We start from the raw sequence: 20,060 nt of genomic DNA, 5'->3' as shown, positions 1-20,060 counted from the left end.
TAGGAACTGAAGTAATTTTTGATGGGAATATTTCATGGAAACACTTACGGAATTAGGAAATGCGTGGCACAGAGTTCTAAGATTCGAGTTTTTGGGATTGCTTCGCGTCTCTCTGTGTTTAACCTTAAAGTTAATCAGCCTTTTCGTCGTAGCCCACAGCAAAAAGGCCGTGAATAGCATTGAAAATCGACTGTGTACGCTTGAACGAGATTAATAGCTTAAATACCTTCAAAGATTTTCCAGTTGCTAATTAGGACGGAATAGAATTAACGAGGAAGAAAATAATTTGGAGATGGAAAGGAGGAAAGGCGGGAAAAGCGGTTTAATTTCACCTGCAATCAAAGGCCATAGGTGTGTACATCTTCTATTAACAGTAATCTGTAATCAAAAAGCGAGTGTTAATTTTTTTCTCCATATTTCCTTATCATAACCGTCGGAAATGCTTAATACGATTGAACGATAAATATTCCAGAATAATATCATTGAAAAGGACAACAAGGAATAAAAACATCTATGAATGCAAAGAGGAATTAAAAGGTATATAAATGAATTGAACCATCAGTACTTGAAGGTCACGTGGAATGTTATTTGCGATGGAAATCAATTCTATTTGTTACGCATATTTATTTTTTTACCATTTTTTATTGCGAAACCTTGGGATATTGTCACCGTCTTTCAGGGCTGCAGGTAATGACAATGGTATTTGGCCGGTTTTCATGTAGTCGGACTGGGCACGGGTGACTTGGTGATTGGCTTGCTCTTCCCTGACTTTTTCTCTTGCCTTGGAACCTTCTCAAAAGGGATTTCCCGAGTTGCTGGGAGAGTATCCAGTCTCGATTACTGGTTTTCAACTAAAGCCGGATTTCGATAGTTGCCTGTGTGAATTTCTTCGAGAACCTATCTTCACAACTGAGAATTTCGGTCCTATCCCCAGATGAAGATGTGACCTAACGTGATGCTATGTTTAGGTACGCCCGATTTCTCAAGCTGAACATGCCTTAAGTGTCTCCAATTTTCCTTGATCCAAATTGTTTACATGCATCTTATTTTTTTACAGCACAATTTTCGTTAGAATAATTTGTTTGTTTCAGAAGTATTTAATACGTAAATAATTAGAGTGTGAACATCGTAGTAAGCTTCGATATGGCTGGCATTATGAACATAGGTAAGATTTGCCAATAGCTATTTTTATATCTTGTAGATATATTTCTTTTATTTAGTAGGATATAACTTTTACTGCCTCAATTGCAGTAGGCTGTGGGGCTCTAAGAACAAATCTAAGTAATCCGAAAGTTAGATACAGGTCCTATGCTTTCATGTAATTTTCTGCTCGCATAGATTCACATAGTTTATGCCAACATTTAGATTCAACTAGTCAATTACGGCTCATAAATATTCTACAAGTTATTCCGTTAAGTATTTAATGCGAGAAATCCATCTACGTCCGTTCTTAATGGAGGATAAATGTTTATGCCTGCTTGTTGAGACAATGCGTGAAAAAATAAGATGCTGGAAAAAAATGGGTCTTAATAATTTAAATTTCCTTTGTGCAACTAAATTAATGCCAGAGAAAAAGATTTAGGCATTTTTATCGAATAACGTGAGAGATCAAAATTTTGCCTTTACCATCAGCATGTGACAGGCCGACAGAAGAGATTCAAGGCTAAAATGACTGTTATTTGACCCAAGTTCCATGAGGAAATAAACGCCACTTGTAAATAAATGACTACCAATTCCAAAATCTAAGAGAATCGTCCACGTTCAGTACACAATTAGGTATAGCTTAAATGAAGGATTCAGTTTTTTGGAGAATGCTGATCTTTTATCCTCCACAATACATATATTGCATTGCGTAGGTACAGCAGGAGTAAGGCCATTTATAACTACCCACTTTTCGTGAGCCATAATTTAAACTCTACGCAGCACTATCAGAGATCATTTATTCTTAATATGCTTACGCTACTTTAGTTCCCGAGGGAATTATTTCATCATATGGTCTAACAGCAATAGGTTTACGAACGCGTCTCATTTGAAAGTTGATATTCACCGTGAATGAGTTTCAATTGGCCTACAACAGGCACTCTTTGAGTTGAGAAGTAATACGCGGAGTTGAATAAACTTATCACAAAGGAGGTGGCCAAATATTTTGCAAAAAAACATGTTTCGCGAAAGGGATGGATGCTGTGCAAATATGGCCACGGAAAACCTTTCCCCTTTTAGCAAACAATCACGGTACACATCCACAAATCACTCGGAATTATGAATAAATTTCCCCGCCGACGCTAATAGCCTCCTTTCCGGGACCTTTTACTCCTAATTGCTAATGAGCTTGCATTTGGTCCGTCGAGGGAAGTGAAACGTTATATCAGGGCCACCGAAAATATATCCGTAATCCGCTCCTGATAAGACAAAACAGGATTAGGGCCTCGTACCTCCCTGACCCTCCCCTCCTTAGCCCACTGCCCTTATTCGCCCCACCCTGATGCCCCATCCCCAACCTCCCTGCCCAGCGGACCCGCATCATGCAATATCTCGCCGCCGCAGCGCTTGCGTGAGCACAGCGGCGAGCGTAAACAAATGAAAAATGTGACGCGCAAATAGAGATAAACATGACAAAGGACATGCTTTCCCCGTAATCCGAGAGGATTTCTCAAACAAATGCCACATCATTAATTCTTACCCCATGCCCTCCCAACCACAGGGTTTGGCGGAAGAGGGAGGCGAAAATGTCGAAAAGGTGCCGAGCGGGTAGGGCGAGGGGGAACATTCGTGGGCGAGGGAGGTGTTGAGGAGAAGAGGCTTCTTTTATTGGGGTGCCGGTGGGGGGGGGCAGCAATTAGAGTGCCCAAGCGACGGGCGTGACGAGATGGGCGGGTGTTTTCCTTCGTCAAGGTGTGCGCCCACTCGATTTCATCTGCAGCCGGCCAATGAGGTAGTTCCCGCGTGGCGTCGCGTGAAAACAAACCTCGGGAGAGAGACGTGACGTCTTTCGGTTTCCCTTCGCGTAATCCTGACCGAGGCATTCCGGACGACGCTAAAGAGGAAAATTTTCGTTTGACATCACGATGACCGCACAGAACGGTCAAAGGTCCATAAGTTTGTGTGTGTGGGATAGTGGGAGTTTGTCCGGTGATGCACACGAGATTCCGTCGTATACATAAAAGATTCAGGTGGCCCGTGATAACTTTTTTTGTGCAAAACATCGTAACATACCGATCCGCCAGCCCGTATGCACATAATGCCAATAAGTTTGCGCCCTTTTGATCCATCTGGCGCCGAGCTCGACTTCAAAAGGTTTTTGAGAACACAGTGCCTCTTTGCCTTGCGTCGCATTCTCTTTGTACAAAGAACCTGTGCCGTCCAAGTTTACAGACGGGTTGTGTTTAAAGTTGCCCCATTTCCTCTCATTTTCGCAGAAACCCTCGCCTTTCACTTTGCCAAACTCATTGCTATGAGATTTCGTTTCATGCCTCTTAATCATCATTTTACTTTCTTACAGGACTTCATTTACGACGCTCGAGAACTACAATGCACCGAGATACATCGACGCCATAATTTAAGGCCGATTTTAATTTTTAAATAACTATTTTCCATTCGCCATCAATCGGATATTTTCAGGCTTACATGTTCATATTCACCTAAAAGTGGTGGGGAAATATTTCTCCTACCATGTAATGATTCTGAATTGCAGCGAAACTCAAATACAGTTAATTCAAACAGCGAGCAAATATAATTCCAAAATACGAATGGAAAATGTCTAATATTAGAATTATCTTTCCTTAGACTAAAAAAATAAATTGAATATAGAAGTAGGGTGTCTCTCTTTCCATTTTGGAAATCATAAAGGGTTTTGAGATAATAATTTGGAGAAAGGATAAAAAATACTGAAAACTAGACCAGGTAAGTAAGTGGAGAGAGAGCTAATTTGAAAAAATTAAACATTTACATTCAACTCAACGCAAGTATTTATGTTAAATGCATAAATGTCACACTAGTTCCATATAAACGTAATAAATCCCTGTTTTGTTCTTATTAAGAGGCAATGTCCAGTTACAAAACCCATTTATGAAGGTGCATTTTAAAATTTAAACCGCATTTTCGGAACACAAATCTTTAAATGATATTTATGTTCAACTTATGAACGATTTTAAAATAAAAATGGAAACCCTCCAAATGCAATTGGTTGAAATGTAAACGGAAGAGTGAAATAGAGTTGTTTATTTTCACCGTGCTTCAGTTAACATTAAAATGTTTGAAAACTAGATGCTAAAAACAATGTCATGATCTGTAAGTGAATTTATGGGAGCACAAATTTGATTGAAATTAGTGAAATAACATTATTCATTGCTGAAATTCGCCGAGCGTGGATATAAATGTCGTAAATAAGCTCTGTAATATATCAGCATATAACACATTGTAAACTGAATCATCATTATATTGCTGATTTTCTTCAGAATATACATTTTGCCGTCATTAATGTCTTAATACAATTAATGTAGCACACAAGGATTGAATATGTAAAAATTATATTTTTAATATTAGGAAGGTGCTAGTCCAAGGCCTAGAACGCTGGGATACTGCCCGGGTTCAATTTCAAGTGATACCTCTCGGCTCGAGTGAGCTTCTTCAAATATTGCAAGTGTATTTTACAATTAAATTGTCATAATCTTGTTGAGAAAGTTAATTGTTACTTGCTCCCTCATAGTTTAGCAGCTAATTTGTATGTAACTCTTCTAGACACCGACTAGCGAATCAAGTTCACGTGTGCAAATCGAAACTTATCATAAGCACGGCCTACATTCGCAAGGAGCAGAGCCTAAAGCTCTTGCAACGTCTCGAGTCTATAGTTGTAATATTCACTCCAGTACACGCAGCATCCGAGGTGAACCCAAAAACCTAAGGATTCGGTTTGATCTTTCCCAAGAACGAATAGTATACGTAATTACGTAATACACAACGAATATATGCGTAAAATTTTCCAGAGGTTCAAAACGAGAGAAAGCTGAAACAGGGTATTTAATTTTTTTAAATGGCTAATTAAATGTTGGTGAAGAAAAGGAGCTGACCGCCTCCTCACCCATAAGTTGAAAATGAGCTGAAAACTCACATAACAAAAACCAGAATTTATATTTTTGCAGAATTTTTAGGCATATCCAAATTAAAGGGATATCAAAATTATATATGGTTTTATTATAAGCATGTTGGATTTTATTTAAGCCTTTTTCTAAAACATTTTCTAAAACATGCTGGAGGAATATACAAATAATTGAGACCTTTCTAATGCTTTTTGTTAAAATACCAGTTTGTTTACAAAGCGTCTCTAAAGTAAAATAAAATGATTTTTTAACGAATTTAAGATACCTATGGTGCATTCTGTACAATCTTCCGTGAATTAAAAATACTTTCCTCGCAGTAACTCTCACAAATTAAGCTAAGGTAAAACAATGAAATATATGAACTATTGTAGCGAAAAGATATGAGATTCATGTTTTGGAAAAAGACTCTCCAATAAATAACCGAACGCCTTTGCGAGGCAAGGAAAGTCGTTTCACACTTCGTGCTACATATTCCAGTTTCTCAATATTGGAAATTAACGGCCAGAAAATATTTTCTCCTGCGATTATTCAACACACATTGACTCAGTGATCCAATGACAATAATTTGTCATAGCCAATGGCAATTTGGGTCCATAAGGAAGAGAGCTTAGATCTGTGACGATTGTCCTCAAATTCAAAGCTGAAGAACTGATGGTCTCAGGCCATTCACCATATGCTCGACCAGTCGAGGGCAAACGTTAAGCTAAAACAGTGTATCCATGAGATACTTGAAACAATCTGTATCACCTTACCTTGTCATTAACGATGGGTTAAAAATTAAATGTTTAAAAACTCCCTGAGTGAGAGTATTAATCTAATTTTTTAAATGAAATAAGAAAGCACTTCTTAGATTTACTCCCGTGGCTACTCTTAATGAATTAAAACTGAATTGAGTGGAGAAAGAGGTAGCAGTTTATTTATTTGGGTAGTCGAATTAATAGCGAAGAAAGAGTATTTGAGGTGAAAATAGCGAAACTAGTCAAGGCGTTCTTTCAGAAAATTACCAGAAATATCTACGGACACGAGCCGGAGGGTAATGATTGATTGGCAAAAATTGCAAAATTAAGGAAAAACTCTGTGTAATTAAAATATGCTGCTATGAAAAAACATAAACGGATCGAATAGCAATCAAATATCCACTAGTTAGAGACGGAAAAAGATAAATTATAACTTATGACTTTTAAAATATAACAGAGGCAAGCACAAGTGCGTCAAAAAGAAGTGGTTATCCGATTAAATATTTTGAGAGGCAAGCAGCGTAAAACGAGGATTCATGAATGCTATTGAAGGCAAATGAAAATACTGCACGACTTTGGATGGCGAAACAATGAATATCTAATTGTAAAAAAATTTCCATCGTCCCAAAAATTCATAGTTTGTTGATCTAACTAATTCAGGTTATAACGACCACCTCAATAAAATTAGGGGCCTATATCACGGGACCATAACAGACAAACGAGGAATTTAGTTTTCGAGCAAGAAGAGAAAAAAATTCACGCTAGAAGCAAGAAAAATAAATTTTAGAGGATCTAGCAAAAAACGTACAGCCTCACTACATCTACTGCGCTACGAAAAATCCCTCTTTCCTTTCCGCAATGCATATTAACGCTGTAATTATGTATCCAATATCGGGGCTTTAACGGAGTAATGCCAGTGGCCGCCGGTAGACACACAAGGATCGTTAAATTACGACCGAGGTCAGCAATCCTACACAGTGTGCAGGGATGGGGTGATAAAAATATTATGTAAATGTTTTGAAACTAAGCAAAACTAAAGAACTTCTCAGACGGAGAAAGATACAATCCATATTTTCGTACATTACGCAAGCTACTGTCTGCGGGCAAGCATATAAAAAATTGGCATTTGTTTGACGCATTGTCCGCAGAGATGACTCCAAGGTCATGGGACTTTGTTGCCACGCTCTTGTAAGGCCTCATTTAGACTATGCATGCATCGAATGGGATCCGAGTGAAAAAGGCCTCGTTCGGGAAATTGAGAAGGTTCAAAGCCGGGCAGCTCGTTTCGTTAAAAACTGTTACGATAAAACGAAAAGCGTCTCTGAAATGCTTATGGAGTTGGTGTGGGAATCATTAGAAGGAAGACAATTCAATGCTTGGTTGAACATACTAAATAAATTCACATCCGCTTGTTTCAGCGCTGAGGTCTCGCATAATATCCACACTCCAACATGCACTGGTCGATTGGATTATGTATAACACATTTGGAAAATAGATGCCAGAACTAGCTGATTCATGGACTGCTTCTTCCCAGGGACAATACGGGATAGCAACTACAGGGTTATTGATATAAATGATTCCACTTCCCACCCTCAGCGCCTAGGGAATAATTAGTTCTACTCAATTGCATGTACTTTCACTAACCTCGCGTGTTTTAAAAATGTAGTCCTCGTTACAGTATTGCTTGCTCTGCTTTGTTTGTTTTATAGTGTCCCCTTCCATCCGTCGTCTCTCTGTGTGGGGGAGACCCTACCACTGCCTGCAGCGTTGTGTCACAATCCCTACCTCTGTCCTTGGGGGAGGAGACCATAGTATGTTGCATGTCGTGTGGTATTGGAACTTGGATTTTTTACTTTTCAAATTCTAGCTTGCAGATTATTGCATAAATTTTTACTACATTCTCGGGTGCATTTGTTTGTAAGTTCATAGTATATGTATTTGCATGCGTGTAAGTTGAAAAGGTTTTTGCATAAATAAATATACAATCATGGAAAAAGGCTTTCATGGATGTGTTGATTTGCCTGTGGTTTTGTTCTCTTTTACGCGGTGACCTAACACCCCCCGCCACACACTCTTGCGGCAGCCCACGTTGTACTTGTATGATATAGATGTATGCACTAGGAAATGAACAAAAATAGAACCAGAATAGAAATAAATGGGAAAGGTGCGTTGTGTACCTAGGTCAGGTAATAGTCTATTAAATACATGTCTAAATTATCAATACTTTTTAAATTTTTTACATAATTTAAGCAAACTAGTATTGGAAAATTCCTGCTCAGTGACCATGTAAATTATATTTATTTTTCCAACGTCGGATATTGTGAGGAAAGGTCGTTAAAGGCCATGCTGCTATTATATGGGATCCACACGAAGTTGGATTGATTGCCGAATTGTCTCGCATGCAGCAGAGAAGAGCCGGATATGTAAAATGTTGTTATAACAAACTTAGTAGCGTTTCCAAAATATCAGAGCAACTATGCTGGAAATCACTCACGGATCGAAGGTTAAATTACAAATTAAATTTTTTGCATAAATTGAAAAGACATCTCTTAACAGTGATGTTGGATATGTATTATTATCACCATGGTACTACGGTAGGTGAGATCATGCCAAAACATTGGAGATTAAGTGCAGAAAAGGGGGTACCTCAGGGAAGTGTAATCGGGCCGTTGCTTTTCTTGATTTTTGCTAACGATTTGAACCGCGAAGTGAAAAGTAAAATTAGGATGTTCGCGGGTGACACGGTGATCTATCAGGAGATATCTGGGGATGAGGATCGTTTTATTCTAGCGCAGGATTTAGATTCCATTGCTAAATGGTGTTCTTACTGGGGATTGACACTAAATTATAATAAATGTTCGGTGATGAATTTCTTCAAATGATCAACGGGAGTTGCTTACAAATTAGCTGTAGGTGACCTAGCAGTAGTTGATACGGTAAAATACCTAGGTGTCACATTCACAAAAGACTTAACTTGGGGGACTCACATACGTAAAGTCTGCGGTCAAGCATATAAAAAATTGGGATTCATTAGACGCATGGTCGGAAAAAGGGACTCCAAGGTCAATGAACGTTGTTACCACGCTCTTGTAAGGCCTCATTTAGAATACGCATGCAGCGTGTGGGATCCGAGTGAAAAAGGTCTCATTCGGAAAATTGAGAAGGTTCAACGCCGGGCAGCCCGTTTTGTAAAAAATTCCTACGATGAAACGCAAAGCGTCACCGAAATGCTCATGGATTTGGGGTGGGAATCATTGGCAGAGAGACGATTCAATGCAAGATTGAAATTATTAAATAAATTCAGATCCGCATGTTTCAGCACCGAGGTCTCGCAAATTATTCGTACTCCTACATACATACATACTCGTACATTGGTCGCTTGGATCATGCATATAAAATTCGGGAAATAGATGCCAGAACTAGCCGACTCAAGGACTCCTTCTTCCCACGGACAATACGGGATAGCAGCTGCAGGGTTATAGATAGCAAAAATTCCACTTGCCACCCTCAGCGTGTGGTTGGATGGCTTTCGTGCTGCATCCTGGGGTACAGTTTTTTGTTGTTTGCATGAGTGTTGGATGAAGGGATTTTTGCATGAGTATTTGCGCTGCTGTGGGTGTAATTTTCCACGTTGTTGTTTTGCATGTGGTATTGTTCCTTTTTACGGTTGGTGACCTAACACCCCCCCCCCCCACACGCCCTTGCGGCGGCTTGCGGGGTATTATGTAGATGTAGATGTGGAAAAGAAAGATATAAGCTGTCATTTTTTCCATGAACTATAAGGGATCAGAACTTCATTGTCTGACCGCAGTAGTGTGATATTCAGGTCAAAATTAGTCTCATCCTCAGCCTACACCATATCAGCGGCTTGCAGAGGGCTAAAATGTCAAACAATATCATGATAATATTATTGCAATTCCAAATTTAATTACAATGAACGACGACCGAAGTTTTTAAACAATGTTAATTCTATGTCATTGTTACACTTAAAGAGATTCTATTTAAATATTCACGGAAATGGAAAGAAACTCCTGATATGACATCAAGATAACCATGGCCAAGGTTCCCAAGTCCAAAAGAAAACATTTCAGACTTAAATTACGAAAGCAATCAAAATTAAACTAAATAGTTGAAGTAATGAAGGCGTGTACCCGTGTACCACCAAAATCACCTTGAACAAGAAGATGACATTTTATACAAAGAATTAATACGAGATAGTATTATTCTGTCGCAAGGAAATCATTCAATTATTGGAACTAAATTTGGCCAGTGTGATAATTAGAAAAGCAGAAGCTTTCGACACCCGATCTTTTAAGATTAATTCCGCAAATTAAGTGTACTGATAAAGAAGGAAGAAGCAAGTATTGAGAAGAACAAAAGAAAAGCCAGGGTGAAAAATTGCACGGAGGAGATGAATCAAATAATTGGGAACGTCTTAGAATAAATCATTTGGGTATCAAGAACATAAAATAAGAACAAAATCATGCAAAATGTTCCACAAAGACCAAAATAAAAAATTTCAGACCAGATTAAGAAGAATTTAAGACGGGAAAGGTGATATGATCCTAAGAAAGAATCGGAGAAGGAAAGTCTTGGAAATTGCTACAAATCTATCTCTGGGTTATGATACGTATACATTCAAAGTAAAGGGTATGTTATTTTTTAAAAACTAGGCAAAGATATTAGATGGCCCTCATAGAGCGATGCAATGTGTGCTGTGGGTTAACCTACGTACCATTTGACGAGCTTTGTATTTCACCTGGTGAGCTTTCCTAACGAAACACAATAAGAGACGGGAAAACCAACCAACTGTTTGAACACAGTCCCTGATTACGAGTATCTCGTAGCCTAGCGACCATACCAGTTCAATGAATCGAAGAAAAAGCCCATCTGCATAAAATAAACTAATCAAGCACACGGATAGACCTAGGAGATGGCGTCAAGTCCATCCCCGGAACGAGCTCTGCGGGTCTAATTCAATTGTAATTCGGCGACGGTCCAATTATTTACTGGAGATGACTCGAGGTGAGCCCAGACGATCACATCCAAGGGAGTATTGTCCTCGGACCTCCACTCCTACCAATCAAATGGACCCCTCAGAGGACCGCTTCACCTCCCACCCCCTCTACACCTACTTCCTCTGCCCTCGCTCACGGGAACTAATCAGACCGGACACCAACTCTCTCTCTTCATTCCACCATCTCCTCCCAGACCGCCCAGAGAAACCCCCACCCCTTTTTGAAAGCCTGGTCCCATTCAACCCGCTACGCCGACCCATTCCCCATTCCTCCTCGGGCTGCCCAACACACTTAAAACCGCTCCGACCGCAAAAACCCCTCCGGTGCCCACCCCCCCCCCCCAACTCACACGCGGGGCCGGCTCGTAATCGAAGGGCCAGGTGCATTAGGGGCGGACTGCTCGCCCTTGTTCCAAACCACCGACACATTCCAACCCCCCCACCGAAAACCTTCCGCCTTCCTTCATCCCCTCCCCCTGCAAAATCCTTTTTTTTCGGTGGCGGTGGATTTCCAGACGATCTCTCCAGCGTGTCCTCTCTCTCTATCTCTCTCTCTAACACACACCCACAACTTCCTCCACCTTTTAATTCCCGCGTTCCTCCACTCTGTTTAAAAAACCAGACACCCCGTTTCAAACCTCGTAGCCGGAATTGAGGTGAGGGGTCGGATCCCCCCAACCCCCTCTTCCCTCACCAACGTGTGGGGTACTCATCCGAGGCCGTACATCTGTTTCGCAGTCTTCCTCCGCTTTGGGGGAGAGAGGAGGCGGAGGGGGTTGGTGGTGGTGTGGAAGACTTGTGTTGAGGCTTCGAAGCCTGACTTCGGAAATGGACCGAGAGAGCTCCAAGGAAAAGAGCCCTCTACCTCCCTCCCCCACAAACGCCGCTTTCCCTGTCTTTTTTTCCTCTTGCCGGTGAATAAATGAATGGCGATTCATTTGCGCGTCGTTTGCCGGCGAATCCGAGTGATGGAGCCAGGGGGGAGTGATTGGAAGCCTCTTTGCTATGACGTCATCGGGGAAGTTGCTAACTTCGCTCAGGACCGCCTCCGAATGTTGCGATATACTGCGTACGAGCTCACAAATACAAATACAAACATTTGTACAAAGGCATAGATACGGCCATGCACTAACTGAATATACAAATTCATAAACTATTGAATATTTTTGCTTCAATAAATATTATTCTCCCCATATTATTTATTATTACTTCAAAACCGACTAGGTACGTAATCATAATTACGACGTCAAATATGAATAACGACAAATTAATTATTTGAAAAATATTCCTCCGCGATCTCACTAAAAAGAGAGCGCAAGAAGGAACAAAAACCAATACAAGGGCATAAAGATAGTGCGACAATGAAGCAAATACTAAAATTCTGCTATACATTTACATAGGTCGCCTTATCCACTTATCTAACTTTCAAAAAAATATACCACCTAAAAATTCCGAAACACATTAAGAAAATGCCACACAAATCACATAACGTCTCCCAAATGTTTTCAAACGAAAGAAGGGAAGAATATACACACAGGATATACTGTACGACGTATAATGCAATATATTGAAGTTTAAACTAATTTTATAGTGGCCGAGTGTTTCCCACTCATAAAAATAGCTCCGAAGCGTAAATCTGTTTTTTTTTCAGAAAATCGCCCGGCGAGAAATTCGTTGGTATGTCTTTCGCACTTGGCGACGAGACAGAGCACAGCACCGTTGGACCATGATCAAGTGGATGGAAGGATTGTCACATTTATGAAAACGCAACACCACATACTAGTACGGTGCAGCAGAGGAGAGATGCATAATTCGACGGAACTGCTATGGAAGACCGGGGAAGATGATAAAAAACCGGAGGATCTGAAGCAGAAGAGAATACCTCCGGTTCGTTCGCGACAAATATTTAAGACGTTAACCTTACCCTTCCCCCCCCCCAACTGGAAATATTAGCTAATTTAGCTTAGCAGTATTATATAACTTTGCGATTATGAAATCAAGGTTTTCTTTTCAGAAATGATTCAGTTGTATTTGCAATAATTTTTCTTATCCAAGGTTTTCTGAGTAATAAGGTGAATTTTGAGAGAATGAAATCTTGAGACTATTATCTACGAACCACGAGAACTCCCTTTTGCTTGCCCTTAATCATTTTCTTCTTTGTTTCTTTTTCCTTCTGCCTGCTTTCATGTCTATAAATCCTACTTCCTTCTTCTCTCTATTCCGCTTAACCAACTTTACCTCTTGCAACGCAGGGCTCAACAGCCAGTACTCATCGATAGATCCTCCATTCTTTTCTGCTTTCTTCCTATTCCCCAAGCCGCTCCCTATTTTAGCTCGCCCCCGTGTCTTCAGCGTAGTTTTTCATCACTGTCCACCAATATTTCCAATCCCTCTGCGCACAAGCATCTTATAACCCAGCAACACACGCTCATTCTCTTAACTTGAAGACCAGGTTTTACGTCCACACAGCGCGATGCTTCATATTAAATTTTTTACTAGTTATATTTCTTTTTGGAATAATATCAACTTAGAATTAAAAAAAACTATGCACGGGAAAAACTAAGATTTCATCTTTACCATAGACATCTTTATTAAAGTTAAATAATTCTAACTTATTGTGGAAATCAAGTTGTAAATCACATCACCTCCGATGGAAAGAAATTACAGCAAGTTTGAGCAAGGCTGAAAGAGAGTAACTACACAGAATAGATAAGCATACAATATGCACGAGCAGAAAAAAATTCTTCTGAAATAAAAAGGTCAATGTAATGTTGGCAACAGAACTATCCCCTGCATTTGTATTATGGATACACCACTGGTCGACAAATGAAAACATCAGCAAAGCCTGCAGCGCTTTAATTTACAACCAGGAACATTTTTTTCCAATTTAATTTGCAATTTTCTTTAAAATACTCCCATCCCACTGGTGAATTTCAGCGAACATTTTCCTCCTAGCTACTGTGATATAGCGGAGCTGCGCGCTCCCTTTCTGGCAAAAAAAACGAATGAAAAGTCATCAATTTTTCACTCATATAAAACTGAACACATTGAAATATTGACTGGAATTTCTGGAATTAATTTCTTTATCAATATTCAATCTCAATAACACGACCCTTATGCTTATCAAAAGGATCGATCGATAATTGTAAGACTTTCAATAAAAATAAACATTCTATGATAGCACAGCGGTACGACGATCACAAGGATTGTGGGCAATGTTTCCTCTCCATACTTCATTGCTTAGCTTAGAGATTTTCAGGATTCTTTGAATTTTTTACATGACACAAGCCGTAGGGCTATTATAATTACATAACGCATTGCAGAATCAATATGATACGTATTTAATTAGACTTATTCATAAGAAGATGAAAAAATGGTATTATCAAGACAGTATGGCTAGGGTAAGCATTATATTTGGGGTACACAAGCTAAAAAAGGCTAAACAGTTCAACCATTTGAAATACGTTTTGGATAAGGGTGGGCGTAATGGTGGGGATATTAATAGAAAAATTGCATTGGGTAAAGGAACATTAACGAAGAGATGGGTGTTGATGAGAAGCACCTTAAGTTGATACTACCTTGATCAAAAAGTTCCCGGAATAACCACCGTGTGGCGCTCCCATCGTTTCGATTTGAGTTCTGTTTTTTTTGTTAAATTGGTACATCTGTTGTTGATATTCCCTTTAAATCTTAGTGTCATAACTTGACATTTGCAAAAGTTACGTAGCCAAGAGTACATCTATCTCTGTGTGTGTTGGCGATTTTTTACAATTTCAGAAATGGATTTAAATTTGCAACAACGAACTTGTATTAAATTTTGCGTAAAAAACGGATTTAGTGGCGCACGGACGTTGGAAATGTTGGAAAAGTGTTTCGGCATCGATTCTCTAAAAAAAACGGTCGTTTACCAGTGGCACGAGCGGTTCAGAAGTGGTCGTGAGTCAATCGAAGATGATGAACGCAGTGGCAGACCATCGACATCGAAAGTCGGTGAAAAAATTCATAAAGTAAAAGAAATGTTGGTCAATAACCGCAAATTAACCATCAGAGAAATAGCGGAGGACTTGAACATTGCCTATGGATCCGCCCAAGACATTGTGGTTAATGATTTGGGTTTCCGTCGTGTAGCATGCTAAAGGCCTCAATTTCATGCAAAAAAGAGACCGTGTTGACGTCGCAAAAGACATGATTTGCGAGGCTGAATCCGATCCCACATTCATCAAAAGGATCATTACTGGAGACGAGACGTGGGTTTATGAGTACGACACGCAATCCAGACATCAGGCAAGTGAATGGCGTTCACCAAATGAGCCGAGACCAAAAAAACCACGTCGTTTTCAGTCAAAAAAGAAGGCAATGCTGACGGTTTTCATGGATTACAACGGTGTAGTGCATCATGAATTTTTGCCAGAAGGCCAGACAGTAAACAAAGAGTATTATTTGGGCGTTATGAGACGTTTGCGTGTAGCAATTCGCCGAAAGAGACCAGAAATGTGGGCAGAAAACTCATGGATTTTGCACCATGATAACGCACCGTCGCACAGTGCTATCATTATTCGTAATTTTTTGACGAAAAATGCAACAAATACCATCCAACAGCCACCGAATTCACCTGATTTGGCTCCCTGTGACTTCTTTCTGTTCAATCGAGTTAAAAAACCATTACGGGGAACGCGTTTTAGCAGCCGAGAGGAAGTAATGGAAAAATCGCAGGAAGCACTGATGGACATACCGAAAACCGAATATAAAAAATGTTTCCAGAATTGGATCAAGCGCTGGCATAAGTGTGTTGCAGTCGATGGGGATTACTTTGAAGGGGACAATATAGATTTAGATGAATAAACTTGTATTTTTAATTTTCTGAATAAATTCCGGGAAATTTTTGATCAAGGTAGTATGAAAAGAAAAGACCAATCAAAACTTTGATATGGCCTGTTGATTTGTATGGTTTCGATCTGTACAGTTGAGGCCGGAGGATAAACGCAGATCGGAGGTCTTTGAGATGTGTGCGCCTCAGTGGAAAGAAATAAAAATATAAAACGGAAGGAAAGGAAAACAAAGGATAGGGTTCCATTCATTGCAAAGGGCGGCTATTGGGAGAAATTTTAAAGTGGTTGCAGTACATACTAAGAAGCAATTGAATAACGAAAACGGTTAGAAAATGTAGAATTCTGAGAAAGCGGGGTAAGTGGAGAAAAAGAATAGGTATGTTGGATATAATTTACGCAGGTAGAATGTATACAGATCTAATGGATGACTCAATAAAGATTGGAGTTTAAGGATATTTTGTTTCATATTACTTGCAGATAGAGCTTAGGAGTACGGTAGTGTTTTGTTCAAGGGTCCATCGATAATCGATACCCAGCTATACTCATCCGAAAAAACCAATTGGATGATACGCCTGAAGAATATAAGATATAATCAATAAAATAAAGCTTCAAACCTAGTGCGCGGATAACGGAAAGAGGAGGTAGAGTATACACAACATAGGTATTGGAAAAATATGGCAGAAAAGAATGGCTAGGAAGGATTTAAGAGATTAGCAGCAGAAAGGAACACAAAAAAACCCCTAGCGAAAAATAAGAGCCAAATGGTTTAAATACATATTTGAGATTAATTTTCTCGACTAGAAATGTAATTAGCGAAAATATAAGAAAGAAGCCCGAAGGAAAACCCCAAGGCGTAAGAATGAAAACAAATCCAATGGAAAAATATAAGCCCAGACGCCGTGCGAAACGTGGTTTCTATTCAATAGCCACGGCGCACACAGGAAGCCAGTATACGGACGGGGGGAATCGTAAATGGGAATAAACGGATTTGAAGGAGATTTCAGGAATGATATCAAATCTACTAAAATCCGTAATAATAGTATTTTATAGAAAATCATAGCATATGGAAAATATAACAATCAAGTAATACGAAAAAGTCGATTATTTCATCAATTTTTACCTTAGAGATGATATTTTTCTCAAGAATCAGAGAAATGTGCATTTTTGGTAAAAAAAAACTTGTGTGAGCAGTGATAAAATGAGTCAGATGACCAGGGATAAAAATAAAAAAATAAAAACAGTTTTTTTATATTTTATCGACTTTACCGCACTTAAAATATGCATACACGTATGTTGAAATACTATATATTGGAAAAATTTCATTTAAAAGTTTGATTCGATTTCAAAATCTTGCTTAAATTAGACAAGGGCGCAACCGTAAAATATTATCGAAAATACTGGATGGTAATATTAAGCACCACTGGGCGAGTTATTTTAAATGTAAAATTTTGGGAACTTTTATGACACTATGGTTTGTAATACAATTAGATCAGCAAGATAAACAGGGTCGATTTCAGTACAGGCAGTTGAAAACATATTGGAAACCATCGAGTAGTTGCGAGCACAATAAACTGAATGATAATTACCTCAACAGCTCAAGTTAAAACATATTACTACCATTTACCATTATATTTTATTATCACATCACATTTTACCACAATTACTTATTATTTTTCCTAGCATTCCTTACCTCGTGGTGCTCTGAGGAGATGCAAATTGAAATGCAATGAAGGGAAATAAGCCCGGCAAGCAAAGAAGAATAAAGAGGGGCGTGCGCATTTAGGGCGGCATTAAGTGGGGAAGAAATGATGAGGTCCTTTGAGAGGTATTTGATACCTCGTTTAGGCCCAAAAGTTTCAGGCAATGTTTAATGACGACCAATAGGTTTCAACGTCGGAGTAATTATAATCTCTACCTGGGAGATTATTATTACTCCTCACGGAGTAATAATAATCTCCAAGGACTATTAGTATGTGGATAATTCTCCTCAAAATCTTTAATTATAACTATTGCGTAGGATTCAATTCATTCATTTCCTTTTAGTGTCTGATTAATTTCTACAGCTTACATATTTATCCAGGATGGATCAAAGATATTTTGGGGAGGAGAGAATTTATCTGGGATTGAAGGGGCAACCCTAGTTGGTTATACTCGTACTCAGTAGGTGTTTAGTCAAAAAAAGGGTATGATATGTGTTAAATGAAAGTTTTGTCTAATATACTTTCATTCTATGCTTAAAAGTTCAAGTTCAAAGAGATTTATTCTGTTATGTTTTGCGTTAATATGCGTGAGTGTGTGAGTGGATATATAACCATAAACACAGTAATCAACCCGAAGGTCGGTTTAGTTGGTGATGGTACAGTTCACCCAGTACTAAGCCCTATACGGCGTGTGAAATTCACACATCAGGGTAGTGGGGGCCAGTTCCTTACCCTGTGCCGGTTATGGTTTCCAAGAAAATCCTGGTACCCGAAAAATCACATAGCTTGGGTGGAACTGCAGGTGCCCAGAGTGCCTTGCTCGGGAATCGAACTCGGAAACCACCGGTCCGTAGTCCAACGCTCTACCCCATGGACTACCAAGGCCCACAGTATATATATATATATATATATATATATATATATATATATATATATATATATATATACACACACACGATATATATATATATATATATATATATATATATATATATATATATATATATACACACATATATATATACATATACTTGGAAAATACCTACATATACATGTATATATACATACATATATATATACTTATATATATATATATATATATATATATATATATATATATATATATATATATCCCTCCCCGGACTACAACCTTGACGTGGTGGAAGGGATTGTGCGTTCCGATGACCCCTAGAGCTGAGCTGGCGGGAGTAATAATTATTGCTCCTGGTAGGTCGAAGGTTAGGAGCCAGACGAAAGGTAGTCCACGCAGCGTCTGTTCCTCAGTGAGGCGGCTGCAATGGCGTCTGACCCCAGTGGGGCGGCCAGTAAGTGATGGTGTCACGTTAAAAACACTATTGAGGAAGGCAACGGGAAACCACCTAAATTATCAATCCCAAGAAAAATATGATGGACAATAGAGATATTTTGAGTCCTGGCAACCACGGAGCTCGGCCCAATCGGCCGTGTGTCGTGCCAGGCAGCGGGGGAGGCAAGGCTTCCGCGGTCGTCATCCCACGAAACCCTTGCAAGGGAAAACCAGCAGCAGCAGGACAGAAGACGCAGGAGAAGAAGACCAAATTAGTTAGAATAGGAACGTGGAATATTAGGACAATGATGAGGATAGGGAAATTGGAGAATGTTAAGCGAGAGATGGAAAGGAGAAATATAGATATTTTAGGTCTATACGAGGTGAGATGGAAAGATATGCAGAAATGAGATTATTAATCGAGAGGAATATAGAACACAACCAGGAGGTATTTGCCTGTTTCGTAGATTTCGAAAAAGCGTTTGATAGAGTGTATTGGGAAAAACTAATGAGTATATTGCAGAAAATAGGAATAGACTGGAGGGAAAGGAGGCTAATCCGCAACCTGTACATGTCTCAGACTCCTCAGGTGCGGGTGGGAAACGGGGAGTCAGGATGGGCAGTGTTAGGAAGAGGTGTAAGGCAGGGTTGCCCATTACTACCGTTGCTGTTCAGCCTGTATGCAGAGGAAATGCCTAACAGGCATGGGAAGAACTGGAGGTCGGAATGAATAGGGCGGGGAATTCGTAAAAGCAGTTAGGTTGGCGGATGACCAAGCTTTAGTCTGTCTGTCAGCCAAGGGGTTTCAATCATTGCTGAGTGAATTGGAAATTCAGTGCGACAGGTATGGGATGAGAATCAATATTAATAAAACAAAGGTTATGCGATTTTATAGAAAGAAAAAGGCCAAGCTTAACATTAAAATAGGAGGGCAAAAACTAGAGCAGGTAGAACAGTTTACGTATCTCGGTAGTGTTTTGGACCAACACGGTCAAAGTAGTAGGGACGTAAGGAGAAGAATTGCGCTAGGCAAAGAGGCTTTCACAAGGAGGAGGGAGTTGATGACAGGGACTTTGAGTAAGGATGTTAAGAAAAGACTCGTAAAAACTTTGATATGGAGCGTAGCTATGTACGGTGCGGAAACGTGGTCTTTGAAGCAGGAGGATAGACGTAGATTGGAGGCTTTTGAAATGTGGGTGTGGAGAAGAATGGAGAAGGTGAAATGGACAGAGAAGAAAACAAATGAGGAAGTACTTGGTATGGTGGGCGAAGAGAGGGGTTTGTTGGGAGCAATCCTATGGAGGCAGGAAAAGTGGATGAAGGGGGTGTTGACCGGCAGTGGGATGTTGAAGACTGTGATAGAGGGTAGAATGTT

This window comes from Hetaerina americana, unplaced genomic scaffold, assembly GCF_022747635.1.
Source record: "Hetaerina americana unplaced genomic scaffold, ioHetAmer1.1.p SCAF_9, whole genome shotgun sequence".
NCBI lineage: Eukaryota > Metazoa > Arthropoda > Insecta > Odonata > Calopterygidae > Hetaerina > Hetaerina americana.
This window is presented reverse-complemented; position numbering follows the sequence as displayed.